This window comes from Lynx rufus, unplaced genomic scaffold (assembly GCF_022079265.1).
Source record: "Lynx rufus isolate CCGP_SWC_20201006 ecotype Redwood Valley unplaced genomic scaffold, mLynRuf1.p SCAF_13, whole genome shotgun sequence".
Taxonomy (NCBI): domain Eukaryota; kingdom Metazoa; phylum Chordata; class Mammalia; order Carnivora; family Felidae; genus Lynx; species Lynx rufus.
The window spans coordinates 67,648,261-67,658,203 of NW_025814827.1; the positions used below are offsets into that span (position 1 = coordinate 67,648,261).

The 9,943-nt window shown below is 33.1% G+C and overlaps 1 pseudogene; it reads right to left on the reverse strand.

Moving 5' to 3' along the window:
• Positions 1-6,436: 6,436 nt before the first annotated feature.
• LOC124508227 (heterogeneous nuclear ribonucleoprotein A1-like) lies at positions 6,437-7,479 on the reverse strand (annotated as a pseudogene).
• Positions 7,480-9,943: the final 2,464 nt, after the last annotated feature.

Here is a 9,943-nt window from a genome sequence, read left to right on the forward strand (position 1 = left end):
CTCTCTCTTTCAAAATAAATAAATAAACACTAAAAAAAAATAAAAATAAAGATAAAAACTAAAGGTTAGCAGTTTTGTTGACATCCTGTAAAATATTTCATGTAGTGACATCATGGCTCTCAATAGGTACTCCCATGCTTAAGTACCAGCTTTGTACTGCAGTTATCTTTGCTAATTATTGTCTTTTATAATTTGTAGAGTACTTTGACTTATGTCTTCTAATTTTACCCCTAAAACGTAGTCAGAAGTTATTAGGACAATTTCAGATAAATGCAGTGATTCATTCACTACGTTACACTGCCTCCTATATAGACTGCACAAGCAATTTTTCACTTCTGGAACTTTACCTATATTACTCATTATTTACCACCATGTTATCAACTAGCCACACTCATCCCATAACTGCTGTATGTTTATTAACTTTCTTCAACCATGTAGTTCATATAACTCCACAATATAACCTCTTTTGGTGCTGAGACTGGAAAGACCTGAGAAAATGGGATGTGTGGAATCAAGCTGAACTAAATACTGGTAGGAAAGAAGGAGAAAATGAAAAGAGCAGTGGAAGTTGTATTCTTATTTTAAAGTATAAGATTCATTTTTATTTCTTGTTAATTAGTTTAATTAATTTGTTAGCTCTAGTGACAATTCCAAAAGAGCACTTCTGAATGTTTGAAAATTCAGCGACATTGTTTGCATACAGGATTTCCACTTTTTTCACTAATTCTGTGAAGGATAGCTTGAATTGGATGGATACGTTGTGATATTATTATTAAAAGACAAACTGATTTAATATTTAAAATTCTTATTACAAAGAAAAAATAATGTCATAGAAATGATTGAGTTACTTTATTAAAACTATCACATATAAACATTCTTAATATATTTTAAATGCACTTCTGGTTGAGATGGAAACATCTGATTTATTTTTTTGTCAAAATGGCAATTTATAATTTTAAGCTTTTAGCCAGCATTAGAAACAAATATGAGATGTTTTGACAGTAAAATAATTTTACACAAGATCAGATAAACTGACCTTTAGGGGAAGGAAAGATTTCCATGGATTTTAACAGCAGGTGAACTCTTATCCTTTATCATTATAAAATCCCAAGAAAGAATAATACGTTCTATTCTGTGCCAGTCATTACAGTAGTCAATAAATTAAATTCTATTGCCTGTACTATCATAGGAGAAATCAAAAAATAAAATCATAGGAGAGATTCACAAAATAAAAAAAAGAAATCAACAGAAATCCATGAAAGTGTTTCATTAAAGTAGCTATTCATTGACCCAACTTATTTGTTTTTAAATATCCTTGAAGAGAACTGTTAGATCCTTTATTTGTAATATGGGACAAATATAGCACCTATAGCATGCAGTTTGTGAAGATTAAGTGGGATAATCCTCTTTATCTCAAAGCTTAGCATATTTCCTGGCAAATGGCTAGGTATTAGTATTATTATTTCAAAATACAATATGTGTATATATGTGTGAATGTGTGTATTTATAAACCTAGAGATAATGCTACTGCTTTGACATGTATATTTATACACCTATTTAAATGGAAAAAACTTAAATTTGGCATGCATATTGCTGGCTGTAAAACTCTTCAGCTTGATTAAAGCAAACACTCACTTAGTGTCATCAGGGTATATTGAAAGAATAATAGGCTAAGGTATCTGAAATAAGTGCCATGTTTACAAAGCTAATTGGGGCCAATGCATGCAATAGGATGTTTTGCAATGAACAATGATAAAATACATTTTAATTTTGTAATGAAAAGCAGTTATTGATAACACAGTGGTTTTACAACACTTAGGTGATAGTAATCTCAAAATAATTAGATTTGAAATCAAAAGTTGGAGATGAAAAATGTTATTAGTAAGATAAAAATGCAAATAGTACAAAGTGCAGTGTTTTTGTATTAAGGAAACTATAAAGGTTAATTGGGAGCAAGAACTGAAGAAAAACTATTAACAAGAATTTGGAAATATTCAGAGCTTTATTGGAAAACAGAATTTGAGTCTAATGCCTCAATCTACTAAATTTCACATGTGGATCTCTCCTTTGTTAATAAGCTTTGCAAATATTCACAAGCATTTATAATATGCATGTTTTGTAGAGAAAGTTAAGAGTTTAATAATGGACACTTAAAAATTTAAAGCACAAAAAAAAAGCATTTTGAATGAGTAAATGGTAAGAATTGACTATAGATATCTATCTTTGGTAAGATTAGATTACATTCCCAATATATATTTTTCCAAAGCTGTACAAAGAATTAAAATTCCTTGCTTTTCCTTTTATAGAAATGTTTATAAACAAGGGACTCTCACATATCCATAGGAGAGGAAAAAGCACTGTCAGGCCTTAGCTCTTCCAGAGCAATGAATCTGATATTAGCTTTCTAGCTCTCCAGACAAAATGACATAAAGAGTAAGAGCTACAATATACCTTTTACATGTTTTTCTCAGATTTTTAAATTCAATCTTGCTTGAAAAACCAAAAATTATATAAGTGAAATAGTAAACTTTGATAAAAAAAATCTGTATTTCACTGATTCACCTACCGAAAGTGTGACTCTATTTCTCTATGGTATTTTATTATTTAACAAATCAGTCACAAGTAAAATATTCTTATTTTCCCTGTAATTTTATCAACTTTATGGCTTTAAGTAGAAAATGTCAAATATGAACCAGCTGTTATGATCCTCTATTATACTTATTTTTCTATAGTGGTAAGTAAGTGATGGGAATTGCATTTTGCCATATAAAATTCATTGTTTTGTTCTTCTAATATGCTACCAACAGGTAAATATGACTATAAAGATAAAGGAACTAATCTCATAGTTAAGTGCTAATTTTCCAAAACAATGTACATCCATATTTAGGTTCAAAAAAATTATTTAAATGAATTATATCTGGCTCAGTAGCCACTCTAAATTTATAGGTAAATTTTAATTTTCTTTGTATCCTAATGCTGTTTTAATTCATTTGAATAATTTATTGATTAAAGAGGAATTGAACTCAATTTTACTATTGCACTTGCTATTAAAAGTCCCAAGGCCTATCTTTGACAGTTGCTGGTCATGTGACTTAGCCACTTTCTAAATCATTATTAAAATTTTCACACTGACACCCTGACATAAATTTCTGGATCTGTTTTGAAATTATAAAAGCTTATTTTTCTTTAATTTTCCTTTTAAACATTTTTTATTTGTGGTATTTTGTATAAAGTTAAAAATATGAATACCCTAAAACCCACTGCTTTCATTCTTAGTAATATTGTATAGCAGGTTACAAGTACAAGAGTGTTGATATCAATGCTACTTGTAATTGATCCACATTGGAAACTATTCATATGCAATCAACAGTAGAACAGATAAAGGTATTGATGCATTATTCTTTAATTCTATACAAGAAGAATAACCAAACCAGAGATATGTAGGATAACATGTATAAATCTCTAACAATATCTTAATTCAGTTATCCATGTCTAAAACAAATAATAATATTGCACAAATACAATAATTTATGACACTTTCATTTTCTGACACTTTTAAAAATCATAGAGTACTTGATTAGAAAAAAGCAAAGTGATTTCCAGTGAGATCAATATGTGTATTTAGAAAGACCAAATGCCTAAGATATGTCCATTAAAAGTCCTATTATAAAGACTTTAGTACTATTAGAAATAATTTAAAATCCTATGGTTATACAAAAGGAAATGGAAAGTTCTTATTTGCAGTTAGAAAAATTGGAACATGTCTGCTTTCTTGTCTTTGAACAGGTATTGCCTGTACCTGGTATGCTCTGAATTCTGATTTAGTTCAAGTGCTATCGCTTTCATGGAGTTCTCTATTAAAAGTCAATTGCTGGGGTGCCTGGGTGGCTCAGTCAGTTGAGCATCCAGCTCTTGACACTGGTGTAGGTCCTGATCTCATGGTCGTGAAATTGAGATCCACCCAGGGCTCCAAGGAGGCTGCTTAAGATTCTCTCTCTCCCCCCCTCTGCCTAGCTCCTTGCCCTGCTTGTGCTCTCTCTCAAAAAAAAAAAAAAAAAAGTCAGTTGCCCATCACAATAATGTTCTGTCAAAATGAGGCTTACCCTGGGTGTGTTAGATAAACCTGCATCTGTAGGAGTTAATGTAATACCCTATTTTGAAGTTTCTGCATTGAATCCTATCACATTTCTAGTAGAAGAACCACAGTTCTCTTAAGATATTGACTATGAATTGATCATCAGACTAATAAAGAATTCTTAAAATATAAAATTCATAATTGTTGCATATTTTTTAAATGTTTATTTTATTTCTGAGAGAGAGATAGAGAGAGAGAGAGAGAGCATAAGTGGGAGGGGGGCAAACAGAGGGGGATACAGGATCCAAAGTCAGCTCTGTGCTGACAGAAGAGAGCCCAATGCGGGGCTAGAACTCACCAATCAGGAGATCATGACCTGACCCGAAGTCGATTGCTTAACCGACTAAGCCTCCCAAGGCACCCCTCTTGCATATGTTTAGTGTGTGAAAGATAGAATTAAAAAAAATCTTAATTTTATTTAGTTCAGGAATTTTCTGAGTGGATGTAAAGATGTAGCTCTAAAAAAAAAAAGGGACTTGTTTTGCAGAAAGCAATTTCTCTCCCCCCATAATAATTTATGAAGAGGTAGACAGTAGTTTTCCAGTGTTTACAAGTATCCTGAAGTTCAAATTGTAGATCTCTCCTATGGAAAAGATCTACTCGTGAGATCTCATGAGATCAACTCATGAGATGACGAGGCAGTCAGCAGTCTGTCTTAAATTACAGACAGGGCCAAACCACATTTACATGTGCATTACCTGCCCTGATACATTATTTTACTTTAATTTTTAAATTTTCATTTATTTTTGAGAGAGAGAGAGAGAGAGAGAGTGAGCATGAGCAGAGAAGGGGCAGAGAGAGAGATGGAGACACAGAATCCAAAGCAGGCTCCAGGCTCTGGGCTATCAGCACAGAGCCTGATGTGGGACTTGAACTCATGAGCTGTGAGATCATGACCTGTGCTGAAGTAGGATGCTTAACAGACTGAGCCAACGAGGCGCCGCTGCTCTGATATATTATTTTAGAGCAACCCATAATATTCCCCACTAATCTTGACATTTCTTGGGCCATAGACAAGCTTTCTTCTATCTTCATGATGGAGCATTGTGTTAGAACAATTCTAAACTGGATGATAGCGTTTGGTTTTAGTCCATCTTCAGGGTACTTATCTCTTCCTTTTAAGCTCATTCCTCTAGCGATCTCCAACAATAGAACTGGAAAGTCCATCAAAAGCTTTAGAAAACACAAACGTATAACCTATCCAGGCAGTGAGAAGGGACACAGTCATTACAAACTCAAGGACAGTTTTTCCATTCCTGCAAAGATGTGGAAATCACTATATAACTTCCTTTTGATTCAGTCCTCTATCATCTACCTTCCATTGCCTACTTACTACACATCTCTCATCTAGATTAGTTGTCAATAATTTCAACAAGAGTAGACAAAAATTCTCAGTGCCCTTGCTGCTAATTAAGCTTTGAAGGGGTGACTTTCAGTATTATTAAGTGATTCATTGCAATATCATTTAAAAGTTATTTACCTTTGCATGATTACTTCATAATTCAAACAAATGTCTCATTCTTACATTTTAAGGTTGGGTCTATGTGGTTGGAATGATTAAAAATATAAATAATGAAATAGATAATAAAATCCAAAGGACTTTTAACATCATTAATTTTTAATTAAAAAAATTTTTAAGTTCTAGAATTTTGGTAATAGATAAGCTACAAATAAATAGATGAGTCTGAAATAAATTTATGTACTCAAACATGATTAACAAACAGTAACAGTTTTCCAGTTTTTTTTTTCCAGTTTTCTTTATAATTATTTCTTTAATTTTTTTTATGTGAAAGAAATGAAACATCACAGGTAAAGTCGAGGAGCTAATTTTTACCTGCCCTCCCTCCCCAAGAATTCACTTACCTTTTTCTGAACGGGAAATTGCTATTATATATTTGCTATATTTTTTCAGTCCTTTCTAAATTTAACTTCATATAAACGAGTCCATGAAAATATAATAGCTGTGTGTGTTTATTTCATTTACTTAAAAGCCATTGTACCGTGAATTGTATGAAATTTCTTGTTTTTTTTTTTTTAAAGACACATTTATTCAGCGTCATGATCTATTACATTTAGCAATCAACAGCATGGGTGCCAAAAAAAAATCTACATTAAAACTCTTTGTTGGAATGCTTTACACTTTCCACAGAACAGAAACTAAAATAACTCATTATACAAGTAGTCACAAATACAGTCCTTGAGTTTTTTGCCTGTACACATGAGTATTGTCTAAAACATGTCTGCTTTGTAGCATCTAGGCCCTGTCACCACTGTGCTTGGCTGAATTCACAAATCTGTTGTAACCTATAGCTTCCCTGTCACTTCTCTGGCTCTCCTCTCTTGCTAAGCTTTGTTTCCTGGCAGTAATTAAAACCTTCTGCCACTGCCATAGCTATTGCTGCTGCTGGAACCACCATAGCCACCTTGGTTTCTGGTTGGGCAAAGTATTGGCCTCTACCACCACAGGGGCCAGAGCTTCTGCCTCCAAAACTTCCTCCTTTCATAGGTCCAGAGTTTGAAGATTGATTGTTGTAACTGCCAAAATAATTATAGCTTCTACCACCTCCAGAGTTGCTTCCATCATTACCAAATCCGTTATAGCCATCCCCACTGCCATCATATTCACTACCACCTTTACTGCCACCAAAGTCACCTCACCCACTGAAGTTTCCTCCATGGCCAAAGTTGTCATTCCCACCAAAACCACCTCCATGACTGCCACTGAAGTTCCCAGAACCACTTCAACCTCTTTGGCTGGAAGAAGCACTAGCCATCTTTTGTTTAGGTAAAGCTTTCCTTACTTCACAGTTGTGGCCATTCACAGTACGATATTTCTGAATGGCAATCTTGTCTACAGAGTCATGGTCATCAAATGTTACAAAGGCAAAGCCTCTCTTTTTGCCACTTCCTTGGTCAGTCATGATTTCAATCACTTCAATTTTCCCATACTGTTCAAAATAATCTCTTAGATGCTGTTCTTCAGTGTCTTTTTTTTTTCTTCAGTGTCTTCTTTAATGCCACCGACAAAAATCTTTTTCACAGTTTCACACCAGGTCTTTGAGAATCTTCTTTCAAGACAGCCCTCTTTGGTTCTAGAACTCTTCCATCCACCTTGTGTGGCCTTGCATTCATGGCTGCATCCACCTCTTCCACAGTGGCATAGGTGACAAACCCAAAGCCTCTGGAGAGCTTGGTGTTTGGATCTCTCATTACCACACAGTCCGTAAGTCTTCCCCACTGCTCAAAATGGCTCCTCAGACTCTCATCAATTGTTTCAAAGCTCAAACCTCCGATTAAAACTTCTGCAGCTGTTCAGGCTCTTTGGGAGACTCTGACTTAGACATGATGGCGGTGGGAGGGGAGACTTTCATGAAGCTTACTCGGTGATGCCCACGGACAGAAAGGAAATTTTTTCTATATTTTATTTAGCAGAATATTTTTAAGATCCATCCAAGTTGATAAATATACATCTAACTTCTATATATTATTTTGTTGTTTAACTCAATAATAATTTATTAATTGATTTTTCTAATGTAAACCTTTGACTTTTTCTCATTTTTCTCTATTATAAACAATTCTGCATTGACCTCAATCGTATTTGTGTTGTCATGAGGACATATCATCTTAAAGGACCCCAGGTTCCTTTCAGATTTATACCTAAGAGCAGTATTACTCAGCCTTTTGCTATTTCAAATCTATTAGATGATGTCAAGTTATTATTCAAAGTGGAGATCCCAATTTGCTTTCTACAAGGTGGTTTAAGAAAATTGTTGTTTCCCATATTCTAGCAGATGTTTTCTGTTAAGAGAATTTTGACTTTTTGTCTACAAATGTGGTTTATTTGATAATTATTTGTCTTCATTGAAACCTATTTCTTTTAAATATATTTGCTCTAATTTAATATTTTATAAAAATAGGTCATTTTAACTTTCTGATGCTGTTGACGTGAAATTTGGCTGTCCCATGGTATACATCAAGAACAGGGACTGTTCATAGCCCTGTTTGCAAATATTTCCCCAGGAGTGTTTTCGATGGCTCTTTTCTTGGCCTCAGGTACTTTCTTCACAAGCATGCACTGATCACAGTATTCAGCAAAGTAGTTTATTATCAGAAAATTAATAAACTACAGCTACACTTAAAAACAGTTTAATTTCACAAACATTATGTTAAGTAAAATAAACCATATAGAAAAGAATATATGACACAAATTTATTAATTCCTGAACCAGATCTAAGTAATATTTGAGGTTAAAAATTATAATATCATTTACATAAGAGTAGTTAGTGATTAGAAGGGGGCACAATCAAGACTTCTGGGTTGGGAAATATATTCTAGTCACTGGCCAGAGTGATAGTTTCCAGGTGTATTTATTTTGTGAAAATCAATTAACATGTACCCTTATGATTTATGAATTATTTCTTATTTTGATGTATTTTACATTGTGATTATATTTTATATTGGTTAATAAACCAATAGAAACATTGGAGCATGAAGGTGAGAAAACCCATGAAAAGTTTTTTTTTTTTTTTTTTAATGGATGAAACATAAAAGAAGAAAGGGAAGAGATTCAAGGAATCAGTCCAGGAGGTGAAATATCAGAGTAATTGAAATTCTAAAAAAGAGTACAGGAAAACTTGAGAAAATAGAATTGTTGAAGACATTACAAAAAGAGAAATGCCTGGATCTGAAAGAAGTGTCTTCAAATCAATAGTGAACTCAGAGCCTTGTGTAATGAATGTGCATCTTGTGATATTAAAATTAAACAGACATTAAAGAGAACACCTGAAGGGGTCTATAATGAAATTTAAAGTACTAAAAATAAGTAAACTAAATCATGAACAAATAAAAACTAAACACAAATGGACTGGAGTAAGAATAGCATCAGATGTGTCATCAATAGCTCTGGACATTAGAGAACAGGGATTGATGCCTTTAACTATCAGTAAGAAAACAATTTTCTACCTACAAGTCCAAAATAAAACAAATGTAAAGGAAGAATAAAGGCACTTTCAGTCATGTAATATTCACTAAGTTTACCTTATAGGCACCTTTACTTAGGATTTGACTGGAGGATTTATTCCCAGCAAAATAAGACACTAAACCAAGAACAGTCTTTGGATCCAACCTAGAACACAATAAGAGAAGATCTAAAACCATATATAAACAGCAGCTTTTAAAATGTAATTGCAGGATGAGAATTTAGAACAGCCCAGACTTATGATAAAGATAATTAATAGATGGTGAAAATGGAAATTCACTTGAACTTGATGCAATGCATATTCTCTGTTGAATAATATGGGAGTTTAGAATTAGGGTCACACTCAAACGCAGTATGTTTATATTTTAACTTGACACTACCTTAAAAAATCTTATTTATGGGGTCAAAATTATCTATATAATGTTATTAGTTTTAATCTTTTACAATCAGTCTCAGAAAACCGTGTTTAGTAGAAGAAGATATGAAAGTAAAAGTATTGGTGACAATACAGGAGATGAAGAAAATGTGAGAAGTGCAGGAAATGAGGAATATGCTAATGTTCTTATCTAATACTGTAGAGTCAAAAGATAGCGTTTGTGGTTTATAGAACAAAGAAATGTTTGAACTTACTTGAACTAGTAGAGGTAATTAGAAGAAGGAATATGGGTATCAGTATAACTATTAGGGGAGGTAGTAGTAGAGAGAGAGAGAATTCAATCTAAGTCCTGTCTTCTGTCATCAACATCTGCATCACAACTCCTATGCCCAGAAAAATATGTATCTTAATGTCTTCTTAAACTATTGCTTTTATTATAGTTTTATAAAACCTT